The 16,601-nt window shown below is 40.7% G+C and overlaps 1 long non-coding RNA gene across 1 annotated transcript; it reads left to right on the top strand.

Moving 5' to 3' along the window:
- The first annotated feature begins 15,239 nt into the window (after nucleotides 1-15,239).
- LOC310657461 lies at nucleotides 15,240-16,099 on the top strand. Its single transcript, XR_014501794.1, has 2 exons — nucleotides 15,240-15,318; nucleotides 15,833-16,099. It is a non-coding gene; the product is annotated as an uncharacterized lncRNA (long non-coding RNA).
- Nucleotides 16,100-16,601: the final 502 nt, after the last annotated feature.

Below are 16,601 nucleotides of genomic sequence, written 5' to 3'. Positions count from 1 at the left end.
CAGCATCCTGTTCTCACAGTGGCTGACCAGATGCCTGTGGGAAGCCTGAAAGCTGGACCTGAGCATTCTGCCCACCTGCGATTCTAGAGGCATACACAGTGATGGCAGAACATAGCCATTGTGGGGCACTGCTCCATGGCCAGCCTCCCAGCATCAGTATTGGTGCCATTGATCGAGATCGAATGGAGATGGGTCAGTGGGAAGGTTGGGAATCTGCGGGTTCACTGACAGGAGTGTTGAATTGCATTCATTGGTAGCAGCGCAGTCCCAATCACACTGCAACCCTGCCCAAGCTCTGCACCATCTTGGTAAGCAAGAGTGAGGCTGCTTTCAGGAAGGTGGTGGTATTGCTCTGCCCCATTATGCCAGCTGCTGCTGCTGCTGCTGCTGCTGGGCAGGTGACTTCTCTTGCACAGGCTATGCTATATAGAGCATGAGAAAACATATTTATTTATAGAACTGTACCTGAATTCAAGATGTCAAAAATGTAGGCTGAGCATGCAGAACAGGGTCAAGAGGTAGCAATATCTTAGTGCAGCAGTTCTGCAGAGGCAATAGTTTGAAAACATTTCCCAAAGATAACAAGTCTGGTTCTCTTGACAAAACACTTATAAACAGACAGGTTGTGTGATGGGCTGCCTAAAGTTTAGGAATCCCAGATGCATTCATTTCATTTATTAAGTGCTTCCCATGAAACATCCTGAAGCAATTAACGATAAAAACATTGACAATGAAATTCAAATCCAATGCAGCTACAATCTGCATTTAAAATGTTTGTTGGAGAATGAGACATTTTCAAAGCTACTAAGGCTGCAGTCTGACAACACTTTTTTCCCATTTCCCCAACATTTCCTTGTCTTATTTGCTTTGTCGGTGAGCAGCAGTTGCAGCCCTGCGCTATGGCTCCTCTACCAGCTCAGGTGCACCACGCCACATTGCTGTGCACATCCTCCTCCGCTGCCACGGAGGCTCACAGATTCCCGCCAAACCCAGTTTCAAATTGGGTCAATCCTTGGTGACCTTGGGAGGGTGTGGCTTGGCAAATGGACCTGAGTTAGGCAGGCTTCACTCAGGTCCGCCCGCCAACTATATATCCCAGCCAATGCTGTGCTCTTCATCCAGTCGGCTGGGAGCCCACCCTTTCCCTCTCTACATCAATTTCTTGCTGCTTTAACCATTTTCCTTTTCATATAGGAGGGCTTTGCTTTTGGTCTTATGATGGCTGCCGAATTCGGAGCTGGGAAGGCGTTATGTACTAAGCTTGCATCCTAGAACAATAGGCAAGTAGTATCCTAGAATGCAACAGCTGATTGGCTTGCAGGCTCCAGGAGGGAAGCAGAATCAGCCAATCAGATGGGACTCGTTGTGTAAATAATGTATATAAAAGCCTGAGGTTTGGGGGGCAATTCAATCACTGTTTTACAAGCTGCAATAAAGAGCATGAAATCATTACAGGAATCCGAATATATTTCAGAAGGAATTTTCACCTTCCCCTTAACACTAGTCACAACTTGGCGGTTTAGGCTTTGGTCGGAATCCTTTAGTCTTTCATCCAAAGGGTGTGGTGAAGTGGTGACACACCTACCCCTCTGTTCTCTGTGGCAGCAATAACAGGGTATCCCATTAGAGGGAAGTCTCTGTCCAAGGAGCCAGTTGCATAGGGCCAGTAGGCCATAGAACTTCCCTCCGCATTTCAGCAGTGGTGAGCTTCATGCTCCGGCACCGGGGGGTGGAGAGCAGGTGGTGGCAATTGGTATGAATACTCCTGTAAAGTTTTCATACCAATCAACCACTGTTTTGTGACTGTAAGACCATTGTCCTTGGGGCAAGGCAAGGTTGCAAGCAAATGTTCATTGGCAAACAATATTATAATGTGTGTGCACGATATGGACTCCAAGTTGTTGACATACTATTTCTGTCTCATTAAGACAATGTAGTTAAAAGCACACTGGTTTTATGGCTTTAAAGGGGGGGGGGTGTTCTTAGCAAAACAGTCTAAGAACACTGTCTCCAATCAGGAATGTGATTAATTAAGAATACCAGCTTTGTTTATCAGGAGAATCTCTTATCATATCTTAATTCTAATAGAGTTCAGGCTGCAAAATGGATCTAAGAAATTAATTATCCTTTATGCATCAGGAGGCAATGAAGAGCTAATAAGAATCTCTCTACTGTTCAACTTGTTAAATCCAAGTTGTTCGTCCATATCATTTCAATTTGAACAGCTCTTCAAAGGTTATCTCTGGGTCTTTCCCCTTGTGTTTATCCATAACTTTCCAATATATCTTCAAAGGCTGAAGTACCACAAAGCCACCAGATTTGGTTTTTATTTATTTATTTTGTTCTGCTATTATAAACAGCTGGTCAATAAATAATTCAACTGGAACTATAAAACAAATTCTCAAATGTTAAAAAAAAATAATCAAAAATCCACCCAAACTTCTTTTCTTGCTTCTTTCTTTGATGGAGAATCCAACTGCCAAACCAAATTTTTAATTAAATGATGTTCTATTTCTAGAAGTGGTCATTGTAGATTTTATCTTCTGTGGTATTACTTCTATTAGTTTTAATTATTTTTAGTCATCTCAGAGTCTTCATAGCAGGGGTGAAACCTGTGGCCGTCTGGATGTTATGGACTTAAACTCTCAGCAACCCTGACAACTGCCTGTCCTATCTAGGACTGATGGAGATGGAATTCAACAGCTCCTGGAGGGCCACTAATTCCCTATCCCTGCTTTATGGAAAGGCTCATCTTAAGTTCAAACAACCAGAATCCTTTGGGAAAAGTTCAAAGCATGATAATATTTCAGAAACTGAATGACAGTATCTGGTCAGCTCTGGTATTCACAGAATGGGAAATCTCTCTTAAGGGAAATCACACAAAAACCCCCAGAAACAAAGGGTTCCTAGGCCTACTTTCACAAATATTTATGTCAAAAAACATTTTGATCAACAAACAGCAATCTCTTTTCCAATTGTTGAATGTCTAAGTTTTCATTACCTTCAATGTTTTTTTAATCTGAGCTAAGGCTATTATCTTCCCAATACACGTAATAAACTAAACCTAAAGCTAAAGAGATTGAGTGTTAGCTTTGTTGACAATCCCTTAATCATTTTTTCCATGAGTTGGAATGAAGATGAATGTGCATGTCTATGCGGTGGAGTGGGGGGGAGGGAGGTTAGTATTTATTGCCTTGTCTCAGCACATATATTATAAGTTTTTCTGAACCTTTATCCCTTCTCCCCTTCATAACTTCCATTTATGAGGTTATTCACCTTAGTATTCACAACAGTGCAAAGAAGGTGGCTTATCCATCTTTTCCCTTTCTAATTAATCCCACTGTTCACTCTACACAACTAAGTTTTTCTTACAACAAGCTGTGTGCTGAAATGCAACATGGCCCTGTCACAGCTATGCATTATTAAGAAAGCTCTGTTATTGTGTGAAAGCAACCAGCACCAATGGAGGTGACCTTACTAACTACCTTGGAAGTGTGTGAGTGAGTGATAAGTAAGTAAATAGCTAGCTGATAAGTGCTAGAAAATGGAAGAAGTGGTGGTTAAATCTATATTAATAAGTTATGTCATGATTGTTTGATTTGTAAATAATAAGAGGGGGGAGAGGGAGAGACTAAGGACTGCACACCTGCTTTCTTTGCTCACCAACCCCACCAACCACTAATCCTGCCTACTCATCAACCACCACCCACCCCACTTCTCAAAGTCACCCACCCCTATTTACACTTCACCACGGCCACCTCTCATTCCTCCTCTTACTCCTCACCAAAGTGACCCCTTCATCTTACTCCCCCCCCAGCTCCCTGCTCCCCACCTGCCTGCCTGCCTCTATCTCTGTTGTCCAAGGCAACCCAAAGTGACTCACAACCAATCAAACAATAAATACCACATTAAAATGAAAAGGAAAGAGAAATACATCAAAAACATCCCACCCACTTCTAAAAGGTCAATAGACAGCTAAAAGCCGAAAGGAAATATTTTGCCTGCTGCACCTAAAGATGGCGCCTGGTGAGGGTGTCTGGGAAGAGCATTCCACAAACAGTGAACTGCTGCAGAAAAAGACATTTCTTGTGTTTCCACCCTCTGGACCTCTCGTGGAGGAGGGACACAAAATTAGGCTTCAGATGATGAGTGCAGGGTCTGGGTTGGTTCCTACAGGTACTGTGGTCCTGAGCCATTGAAGGTTGTGCTTAAGAGGTCACCTTGAGAGTGCAAAAATATAGAATCAGAGGTGTATGTAGCTTTGACTCAACATTTTGGAGTGAAACAGCAACTGGGTTACATAATGTGATGGGGAAATGTATTCTGTTAAGTGAGCCTGTGGAACTGATGTTTCCCCATAACCTGCTGGAGATTTGTGGGATTGTACAACCAACCATGGTCTGAGTAAAGGGGACTGTACCTTGAAGGACTGTTTGGCTACACTTGATCTAGATGCAAGTTCATACCGAGTTTTCCCCTTCCCGTATTTTCTGAGCAGCATTTAAAATGAAGCAATAATGGGCATTATAGTAGCCATTTATCTGTCAAATAAAGAGCAAGTATAGTAGTTATGATCCTCAGGCAAGGCTGATGGTGCAATTCGTTCTTATCTGACTTCTAAAGAATTGCCATCAAAATCTTTACTGGTATTATAAAACTGAATTTTTGAAAAGAAGTTAGGATTTCTTTTAAAGATCTCAAAAGACAAAGCTGCCATTTCTCAAGTGCAAGCCTGTTTTTTCTTTTTCTTTTAGAGTTGCCTAAAAGAAACTTGTTATTGACCCAAAGCATGGACTGCTAGAAGCCATAAGCAAAGGGCTAACCATTTGTCCACATAGCTCCTGTCTCTAGATACAGACTAGCATGCATGAACTATTTATTGAAGGACTAGCGTAAATCCCAGTAGAGTTTTGGAGGAACCATATGTCTAGGGTAAGTGGTTTGCTGATTGCATCTGAACCACAGGAAGCACATCTAACCAGTAAGGCATGTGTTCCTATAAAGTATTCAAGAGATTAGCACTTCAGGCTAGGAGTACATGACAAAACGCCTACTCGGAACAATGTGAGAAGAACTGTGCACACATTAGAAAAATGGTGTGGTAGCAGCTTCCCTGAGGCAGCTTTCCACACTGGTCTGGTAAGATAGTAATGGAGAAACCACATGGGATGGATAGAATCACATTGTAAGAGTTAACTAAACCTTAGCTATCATAGCCGTTATTGGACAGATTCAATCCAATCATCAAAGAAAAATGGTTCTGTTTGTGTCTGGAGCTCTTCAACATCCAAGAAGTAATGTATAAAATAATACATATTATGTCATATTTACATTAATTTTACATTAATTCTATATTGTATGTATGATTGCAGAGTTGCATACAAGCTCTATATAACAAAAAGTGCTGAAAGGTGTGCATGACTTTAACAAAAATATATTAATGATGAGAATATATTTACAATAAAGTGGGAAAATATAACTACAATTGCAAATATAACTACAAGTGTACATTTCAGCAAGGCTGGCAGCACTGTCCTAAATATTTCTTCTAATGCATTCTTGGGGTTGGTTTAATGTAATTTGCTGGTACAGGTTTTTGTGCCCTCCTAATACATACCCTACCCAAATATAAGTGCTGGTGGTTGGGCAGGGCAGAGAGAGAGAGAAAGAGAAAAAGAACTAATACATTCTCTTGTAGTATTTGTCACCTGCCTGTGAATCAGCAAAGAAATATTCATGGTGTAAGATAGCCAGGATTGTTTCTCTTCCTCACTCCATCCCCTCCGAGGCATCACCTGAATTCTGAAGAGGGAGCACTAAACAAATTTAGAACCTTAAATTAAAACCATGCTCAGTAAACTCTAGGAGCAGCCAGACATTAATTTTGTCTTGGAGGAGGGGGAAAACAGTTCTCACTTGAAATACAAGACATTTCACTATTAGAAGCTGTCTGCAACCCTTGTGCCACTTGGCTTAACTATCATTTAATTAATTTAACATTACGAGGAAATACCCAACCTAGAGGACAGTCAAAGAACATGAAGTTGTAATGGAAATAAATAGAAGTATGTTTTATTTACTTCCATCCCTCCCTACCCACTGACCCACCCACCCAAGAAATTTGTCAAATACAGCATATTTTAGTCAATACATCTGCACTAATTAAGAGCATCTGGAAGAAAGAGGAAAGGCCTCTCCTGCCGTAGTGCCACTTGGTAGATGTGTCTCTTCTTCCAGGGCACAGAAGGAGTGAAGGAAAGATTATTTTAAATTATTTCATTGATTTCAAAGATTGGTATGAGGTACCTCAAAGCAATCTAGAGCCTGTACATAACCAGAATGTAATTCAAAACAAGACGATTCTTCAGAATATGGGATATGTCCATTTGTAATCACAACTTTATGAAGAACAACTTTTCTTCTGTCCTACAAGTACAAATGAAACATAAAATGGATTCTACTTATCATCTAGGTTTGTAGCTACATAAAAAGACATATCTTCCAACTATGTTGGAAACCACTATCTTGAAGCTACAACAATAGGAATTTGAATTTGAACTATGTCAGCAGTGTTGTGCCCCATTTTAGAAGCTATTTTGAGCCCCAACTTTATTTAACAGTAGCTGGGATTATTTTTGTTTCTGCATGAAAACTGTTGGGTGCACACAAGCAACATGTATTTGCACAATCAGCCATTATGTCAGAGAGCATGGTTTACTGCTGCACCTGAAGTAAATAACAAAGGTGATAAAATATCCCTGCCTTTATAAAGACCTGAGGAATGAGATTATCACCCCTCTTTTATTGTACATTCTGGGTCGCCCACAGTGTCTTTTCTCCTGGCAGATCAAGAGGAACGGATGACAGCAATGGTTGCAATGTTTTTAGCTGGGGCACCCAGAATAAGGTCCACTGTTTGACTGCTGATTCAGGACCCTAAACAGTGTTTTATAATCGACTTTTTATTTTGTTTTCTGTATATCACAATGTTCTTTTGTTGCTATGGTTGACGGCAGATGCAAATAAAGTTTCATTCATTCATTCATTCATATCCCTGCCATGTGTTCCTCTACAAAAGTAGAATATATCTGAATCTGCCCCATCTAGGCTACACACACTCACCTGGGAGCAAATTTTGATGAAGTCAGTGGATCTTACTTATGAGTAGACAGGTACTAGATTGCACTGTTAATGAGATTAATGAAATTGGATTAGCAACTAAAATCTTGATCCATTTCATGCCATACCTAGTTTACTTAAAACCTGACAGATGATCACATTCTAAATTTCTGAAAGCTTTTTCCACATAAAGGAATAATAGCTCAAATGCCTTTTTTTAAAAAATTTCTTTTTATGTGAATTATGACCAAGAGGTTTTGTATGTACAGTGATAATTTATGATTTCTAATAAAGCTTGCCTGATCTTCTGGAAATATATTCATCATTAATTACATTCAGCCATGCCCTGTTTCAGAATATCAATTATTTTTGCATCTTCCCAAGTTTTATGGAGGGGGGGAAATATGCTTTTGCATTGTTTATTCAGTGCAGTTAAGCAGAGATGTGATAATACATTTAGGAAGACTTTTAAAAAATTCAGCAGAACACCCACAGGCTTACTTTCCCCCCCAAATGCTACGATGATTTAGTAATTCTTCTGTTGTGATTGGATCTGGCAAATTTTCAGTGTCCTCTATAGTTAGAGGTGGGCATTCAAATTAATTTTCTCTCAGAAATATTAATTCCTTCTTTGTGTAGGTTCTCCGAAGTATAGTTATACATACTTAGAGGCTGTAACACAGTAAGTATCTTATTTCCCTCCTTCAGCCCATATTATTGTGCGTGTGTTTTAGCAATGATACTAAAAGACTACCTAGTTTATTGTCTCTCTCAAATGTTCATTGTTTTAAGACAAATGTAGGTAATTTGGAGTCCCATCAGCCCCAACTAGCATAGTCAATGGTTAGGAATGATGGGTACTGTAGTCCAAAAACTTCTGAAGATACTCCTGTTTCAAAAAATGTAAACTCTCCCCATCTGTTTCCTTCTGAGTACAATTAATTAAGTCCAATTATTTCCTTACAGCGTTAAATGTTTTATATATATTTTCACTGAGCATGTTTCTTCATGCTCTAGCTCCAGCTGGTAAATTTGTGTAGGGAGATCATTTATATTCCACCACCAGTAGTAGCCATTCTGACTCTTTTTTATTTTGGTCTAACATGATTCTATTTGAAACATAATGTCTCCTTTATGAGGCCTCCCATATCATAACATTGTCTGTGTTGGGGGAATGATTAATTTGAAAATATTAGTGTGTTTCAATATGTAAAATGTACACAACTTCTTAGTTTCATAAAAGTACATTGTCCCTAACCCTAGCAGGTTTCTCCCTGCCAAGTGGTCATTCCAGCTTTTCTTCACCAAATGTGTTAAACATAGTGAGGTTAAAAAAAAGGTTTCTTATTGGCTATAGTAAGGAGAGCATTTAACATGAGATCTGGTTGAGTTCTGGTTCATGTTGCTACAGTAAAAAAATAATAATTAAAGGCTGAGAAGGAGCAAAGCAGCTCTAAGCTCTTCTCCAAGAGGCATAATCTGGGAGTTGTGGGGACCACCGTGTATCAATAAAATCTTTCTGTTATAATTGTTTTTATAAAAAAATACCTGTACATAAATATCCATCTTGATGAGCACATCTTCGACTTTCTAACTTAGTTGATTCTCCACTGTTAAATGATCCATACTATCCGGCAGTCAGAGGGCATGACATAGTCGATGCAACATCTAAAAGATCAGGAAAAGCAGTACAGTGGTACCTCGGGTTACATATGCTTCAGGTTACACACTCCGCTAACCCAGAAATAGTGCTTCAGGTTAAGAACTTTGCTTCAGGGTGAGAACAGAAATCGTGCTCCGGTGGCGCAGCAGCAGCAGAAGGCCCCATTAGCTAAAGTGGTGCTTCAGGTTAAGAACAGTTTCAGGTTAAGAGCGGACCTCCGGAACGAATTAAGTACTTAACCCGAGGTACCACTGTATCAGCTATTCCATCAGTGGGAGAAAGCCATGTACCACATTAGCCACTGCCACAGAGAAAATCTCTTTGTCCTTCACCTCTGCCTAGGATGAAAGGGATGGGGGGCATCTAATCATTCAGTGAAAGGTGGGCTGTTTAAGGGGGCAATTTAAATGCAGGAGAGGCTGAGATAGTGCAGATAGGAACTGAGCAGGAATGCAGTCTATTCTGTATTGTGGGTTTTTGAGGTGGTATTTATTTAGACTTTTCACAGGCACCATAAGTGGGCACAAGCACCCACAGATTTCATGTTGGTGATTCCTGCCATAGTAGATGTGCACCCATAAGACATTTTTACACACAAAGCAATAAATTCCACTCCCTAACCCATGTAACTACAAAACCTACATTGGCTAGAATGCTGCTTCAAATTATGCATGCCTCCTTTCCATGTTTTAACCTCTGCTATCAATAATCACAATAGCACTGGAGAGGCTAAACAGTAATTTAAACTTCATGTCTGAAAACACCCATTCGTGCAGAATTTCCCTTCATGCTGCTTTAAAAACCCAAAATATGATGACTTAGAGCTCTGTGTGGGGAGTTTAAACATATTCCAGTCTCCAAAAGAATATGTGAAAAATATGTTTTCCTATTGACCTCAAAAAATGAAACACCTTAAAAGCCCTGCTGTGATATTAAAACACACACACACTGAGGCAGCTAAAATGCCTTCTCAATAAGTGAAACAGGTTTCCAGTTCACCTGTATGCCGCCATTGGTATGTATTACACACTTCCACAAAATTTTAGTCTTGCAGGTAAATAGGTTGGGTAGAGCTGGAAGCAGAGCAATGCAGACAACTGCAGAAATTTTAAAATATAAATGCTTTCAGGTGATTTGAAGTCAGGTCACTAATTGCATTTATTCTGTAGACAATAGAAGTGTGGAGTGGAAGCTGAGAATGCAAGGAGAGGAATCAAAGTATATTTAACAGAGTGCCTGGAGAATTGACAGAGCAAAGGGAAGTCAGCGTTTATACTAGGTGTGTGCAATGACTACAACATTCCTCCAGTATCTGTAGCATTTGGGAGCAGTCCAATCTGTTTCAGGTCTATATTGTGTTGCTGCAGTTCAATTTGTTATTCAGGTCTGAATCTGATCTGTTAAATCCAGAGCTCCATTCTGCCCCATTAACTGTCTGCATAAGTAGCTGAAATTTTCAGACAAAGGAGGCCTTCCAGAGTGGATCAAGCCCCTCAGTTTTTCTTGCAAAGACTTGCTGTGTGTGTGTGTAAAGGAAGTCTTAAACTTTTTTACCAGAATTGGCTGCAAATTGCAGGCATGGGCACTTCTGAGGGGATGAGGCCTGACATATTTCAGAAAAATGGGTGCAGTGGTTCTTCCAGAAGGACAGTCTTTACTGCTTAGGTAGGTTTGCCATATTTCAAAAAGTAAAAACCAGGACACCCCAAAAGTTGTTTATCTTTTTAAAGGAAAATGCAAAAAAAAAAAAAAGGTGAAAAGGAGACGAGGAGGACCCGGAGTTAAATATGCTCCTTTACATGTATAGTCACCTGTAATGGTTCCAGGGGTTGCTCATGCGTAAGCCGGTGCAAACACCTGGCTTGATTGCCTGAGTGAACCTTTTCTGTCTGGACAGCCACTCACCCGTGGCTGTCTCAATCGCTGGCAGAATCCGTCAGTGGGCGTTTCTTAAACTTCTTCCAGCAAAGAAGCTCTTTGACGCCTAGTCTTCTCCCACTCTCTCTGCGCGAAAGCCTTCTGCGCAAGGAGGGCATAGGCAGTGGAGGACCCCTACTCTCCCCGCTGGTCCCCGGCAAGGAGTCATGGGGCCGCCTCGCCGCTTCCCCCATCTGCCCCCCTTCTCCACTGGTGCTACTCTGATTCTCTTCCCCAGAAGATGGGCTGCCTCTCCCAATCCCGGGACACTCTTCGGAATCCCTCTGGATTTTGCTCTCTCCCTCCGGCACTGATGGCAGTTCCCTGACATCCACCTCCTCCTCAGGAGGGGCAACCCTTGTCCAATCCAATTCCTGCCATGCAAGAATATGCAGCCGCCCCATAAGGGGATTGAACCTGCCACCTTGGTGTTATCAGCACCATGCTCTCACCAGCTGAGCTATCCAGAAGCTGATAAGTATGAAGAACAACTCTATTTAATTCAACATCCCTCGCCCAAATCACTTTGGCTGGAGTGGCCTCAGAAAATGTGAGTAAAAGCCCGACTTGTCTGTCAAAATGAAAGGCGCTCACACCCACGCTCCCATCTACTCTACCTCTCAGAAAATAAAATGTGGGGAGTGACGTGTGTTTAACTTTTGGGGGGGGGGGAACAAGGCCAGAGTGCCTTGGAAGCATAGGGGGATACGTGATTCACCTAGGCATGCCTTGTTAATAGTATGATTTGAGGTAGGGATGTGAAATCATTACTTGAATCATTCATTTCACCTCTTTATTCAGAGTACAAACAAAGCTGATGCGCACCCCTAATATGTACTTCATTCAACCTAGCTCTTCCCAGTAGAAAACCTCTGACATGTATCCAGCACCTGCCACCACAGATTTAAGTGTGCCAGGGAGCCACATGTGTATGTGTGGTTGTGGACAGTGGACAGTGTCTGCACTGCTTCAAGAACTGGCAAGTATTCACTGGTGTGATGTAAAATCCAGTGGCTTTTGTTGAAGGCATGTTTTGATCCTAATAGAAGTATGCTTCGCTCAATGAACAAAACTCTCCCCCTCCTGATTCCAGCACAAAGTGTCCCATTAACTAAAAAGTACATTTTAAATGTAGAAAGGAAAGTAAAAGACTTTAAATTTTGCTTCGTTCAATGAAGGGAAAGGTTTCTTTTATCCCTTTGATGAATACGCCTTGCAGGGGATGGCTGCCAGCAGATATCTGAGAAATTCTAGCCTGTTTGTTGGTTTACTGTCAGGGATTTTATTTTATTTTTCATTTTCACTGTGCCCTTGTATCTCCAAATAATAACTATGCATCTTTGCTGTTGATGAAATGTACACCCTGTCTTCCCAGGAGATCACAGTTATATAACTGCATTTTGCTCTCAATGATGTTTTACTACAGGATGTGTGTAGATGTCAGGGCAAATTGTGATCCAACCCTGCAATGGAAAAAGCAAGCGTGAATTGACTAACAATGGACCAAGTAAAGCTGTAGGCACCCTTTACAGAATGGAAGATTCTCCTCATGAAGAATCTTTTGCACGGTGCTTCTTCCACACTGGGAACAACCACACTTTGATCACAAAACAAGTTGTTCAGTTTGGCGTGTATTTTCCCCACCCAAAGCTCACACCATTTCCACAGATGTGGATAGGAATGGGGGAGAAACTCATTCAGTGTGCAGTTTACTTCAAAGCTACAAAATTCATGCTTCAATAACCACCATGCAAACCAAACCAGAACACTCATTTGAAATCTGAAGTTCTTCTAATTTTGTGATCTAACTTTTAGGTCATCATTTAAAAAATACATACAAAAATGATTTCTACTGAGGAGAAATTGGATACAAACTAGGCAAAATTGTGTGCATATTAAGAGGAACACACATGAAAATGCTACAAATTCTCATGTGAACTTTCCCCCCTAAATCAGATATGTATGCAGAAATTGGGCAAACCTAAGATGGGGGTGGGGGGAGGGAGAAACTGTGAAAAGCTATGACTGGCAAGATTCATTCATCACTAAGTGTAGATAGCCCATTTTGCAGTTGTTCTGTGAGATTTAAGTGAGTTATGGCCACTGCCAATCGCTCTTGGCATCTTCTTCACATGGTCCCTCTTGCTTCTCCAGAAAGCAACTTTAACCCATTTCCAAGTAGGAAAAGGTATAGGCCTTATATCAGTTTCTTTTCTCTCTCCCCTCCCCACCCCCTTAATTGCACTGAACAGAAAATCGTGATCAGGAGTTCAGCAAGTAGAGAGGGAAGTTTTTAATCCTTTCACCCCCCCCCCCCAGGTCCATTGAAAATCTCCACCTCAACATTTGGAGTTGGAGAAGTTGGGACTGTCCAGTTGGCTACAGATTGTTATCTGAATCCCAGAAGTCTAGAAGAATTGCTATTTCAATTACAGCTTACAACAGTAGAGCAATGGCTGGATGCTACTAAATCATCCATACCTGGAAGCATTACTTTGCATATTGGGGACCCTTTCTGTACAATTACGACATCACATTTTCAACTACATTAGAGTAGGAAATCATAAATCACATATATTGCAAAAGATGAGTGGCAGCCTGGATTTCAGCGCAGAAAACATTACCAAGCTATATAGAAGTTCAATCAATACTATGAAATTGATTAAGAAAAATATTCAGGACCTAACAAAAGCAAGACAAAACAAAAAGTATGATCTAAAATATGACCCCCCCAAAAAAGGACAAGTACAAATATTCCATATTTTTCCAAAAAATAATAATAATTATAAATGGAAAATGAAAGACAAAGAAGAAAATAGAAACTCAAAGCAAGAAACTCAAATTAGCAGGAGGCGAAGGGAAACTGATCTTCATGTGGAGAAGGTTGGGAGAGCTCCAGACCTTGTGAGGAAGACCTATAAATGCTAATCCTTGAGACACTATACCCAAAGTATAACTGTGAACATCATGCGGTTGTAACCTGAGACAATAAATCAGACCTAACAGAGAGGGAATTGTTTTATAGACCAGCTGTCTCACCATGACTTCAAAAGATGAGAGTAATGAGCCAGCATATGAAATGCTTGTGAGAGCACCCATAAACTATGATGAGTGGTTTATGCCTTGATCCCTGAATTCTCTTCCCTAAAGGCCAGCTCACATGACCTTTCAGTCTATGGAGTGAATGCAAGTACTTGCAAATCAACTTGGAAGTGGAAGAGACATGGTAAAAGTGCAAAGGCATTATCTAGGAAGTCCTCAGTTCAAATTTTACCATAGCTATGAACTCCTTAGGTGACCTTAGGCAAGATTCTATCTCTAAACCTCAGGCCCAAACTTAAGAACAGGGATTTTAAGTTTGACTTACCTTTAAAGATTATTGTAAGGTAGGGTTGCCGTATTTCAAAAAGTAAAACGCTAGGACACCCCAAGCAGAGTTTTTTCCTTATTTCTTATATCTATATCATCTAGATCTGCAGTATATATGGCTTCTTTTCTGAGCTGGCAGGAGTCAATCATCCAACTACAGCTATTAGGGCTAGAGGCTGAGCATAGTAAGAGTACCCAGTCTAGATCAACCATACTCCTATGAGGCTTCAGGAGTCTTCCCTCAATATCTCAGTGTTGTAGTTGGGGCTCACCTTCTCATTGTCAGCTGTTCATTTACTGTCTGTAAATAAAGGTCAAAAGACCACTGTGACCTTTGGCCGGCTGTTAGGTCCTCCTAGATTGCATTCAATGTAGTGCTACAGCTAAGCTGAAGATTTTCCTCCTGCTATGCATCCCCTAAATCTGCATAGAGCAGTGATGGCAAAATTTGGCCCTCCAGCTGTTTCTGGACTACAACTCCCATCATCCCTAGCTAACAGGACCAGTGGTCAGGGATGATGGGAATTGTAGTACCAAAACAGCTGGAGGGCCAAGTTTGGCCATCACTGGCATAGGGGAAGGAGAGATGTCCAGTTGTATGTGCAACTGTTTTGTTGAATACCACCTCCTGGCTCATCTCTATTGAGGTCTAGCTCAGTGTCCCTCACTGGCCCTAACTCTCTGCCTGGGTCTTCACATTGTCAGCTACCATTGTTGTAATCAAGGGTCATAGTTCATTTTGGGATAAATATAGAAGAAATCCCAAATTAGAGTGGGCCATTTCCTTTCCTGTTGAAGAGCTATTTTCTTGAAATCTTGTGGAATTTATATAATTGGCATTAATTTATTCATTGGATTTATGTTTTCTTACTACCTAATTAATATATTCCATATGATGGTAGCAGAAACTCCAGTCTCAGGATGAAGTGAATTACGTTTCCTTTACCACATCATACTTCGTTTATACTTTCATGAGTGATGCTTACTTTAGCAATGCCCACATACCAGGGATTAAAGGAATTAAATGAGATTCTCTTCGGATTAGACATGTCTTGCAGAGTGGCCACTTACACATCATCAAAAAAGAGGAACATCAGAGGGCACAAAATTGCAGAACATTTGCATATATTATTTTTAATCTATAGAAATAATTACTTAAATCATTTTGCCTGGAAAACAAAGGAAGGGTCACTAGCTGAACTGTACTGAGCGCCTGCCGTTTGACATTGTTATTCAGAGGAATTTTAAAAGTAAGTAAATACTTGGGAAATGTTCTTTATCTTCTTGAATATATCTGAGAGTGGCCTTTAGACCCCAGATCTCTCCTCTCCAGATATGAAAAGGCAGCCCTGGTTGGTTTGGGCTTCAGCTGTGCAGTCTGAATAGGAAGTGCAAGAGAAAAGCACCCCATACATATTGATCAATGCCAGGGTCCTCTGGGAAAATAATAGCCAATTAAAACTCTGGGTCACTGGACCTAGAATTCATCTACTGAAATTGATTTGTAGACTTAGCCCAGTTCATCTAGTGGTGACAACAGCAGAGCATGGAATCTTTGAGGTTTGCCTCTTATCAGGTTGGAGGTAAACATACGCTGGAGGGTTGTCTCCATCATACCCTGCTTTTGAGTTAAGCACATTTGAATAGCCAGTGCCGTAGAGAGAGTTCTGATATGCTTAGTCCTGAGGTTCATTAAAGTCAAACAGCGTGTATTTATTGCAGGGGTAGTTTAATTCCATTCCTGTCTGTTGCCTTGTGTTACAGGAATTGCCTTATCTTCTGCGCAAAGGAAGCATTTCACTGCCGTGACTCAGCAAGATTCCAAGAGCAAATAAATTTTGTGATGACTTCAAGCCAGCGAAAAAGTGCGTTTGCAAGATGTAAGGGGAAAACAAGGAAATGATAGAACCTATCACTCCATTCCCTCAGTGTATAAATGCATATGCATCCCTGAAAAAGATGCTGTAGCCACAGCATGATTGAAATTTCAAAGTGTTGATCTAGTGAATAAACACTTATCCATCTATGATAGCTGCCTATGTGGTGTTACTCTCATTTCTATTAAAGGCAGTAAATGTGTGTTATAATTTACACACTATTATCCAACAAGTAAATTACTGTCCTCAAAGAGGCTCCTGCGTAATGGATCAGAGTATCTGTGTAGTAACAAAATTTAATCTGTTTAATACCAAACTGTAGAAACAAATTGGAATAGGCATACCTTGAAAAGATACACTACTTTGCACCTCCTAAACATTTATACCAAGGGCTTTTTTAGATTATGTCTGAGCACAGAAAAGAAGGAATGTATTTGCAACAAGATGAAACCTAGCCAAGCCAGCTTCCTTTCTTTTGCTGCAGAGGTCAAGCTAGACATTAACATCAGAGAGCCATGACCAGATCTCCCTTAGTTTATTTAAAACTTAAAACAACCAGGGAAAGAGGAATCAAACTGGTGTTGATGTGTTGAAGGAGGCAGAGTTAACTCTTCTGTCCCACACCATTTTCTTGATCTAAACTGCCCTCCTCTCAA

This window comes from Podarcis tiliguerta (genome assembly GCF_965153285.1).
Source record: "Podarcis tiliguerta genome assembly, chromosome: 9".
NCBI lineage: Eukaryota > Metazoa > Chordata > Lepidosauria > Squamata > Lacertidae > Podarcis > Podarcis tiliguerta.
This window is presented reverse-complemented; position numbering and strand designations above follow the sequence as displayed.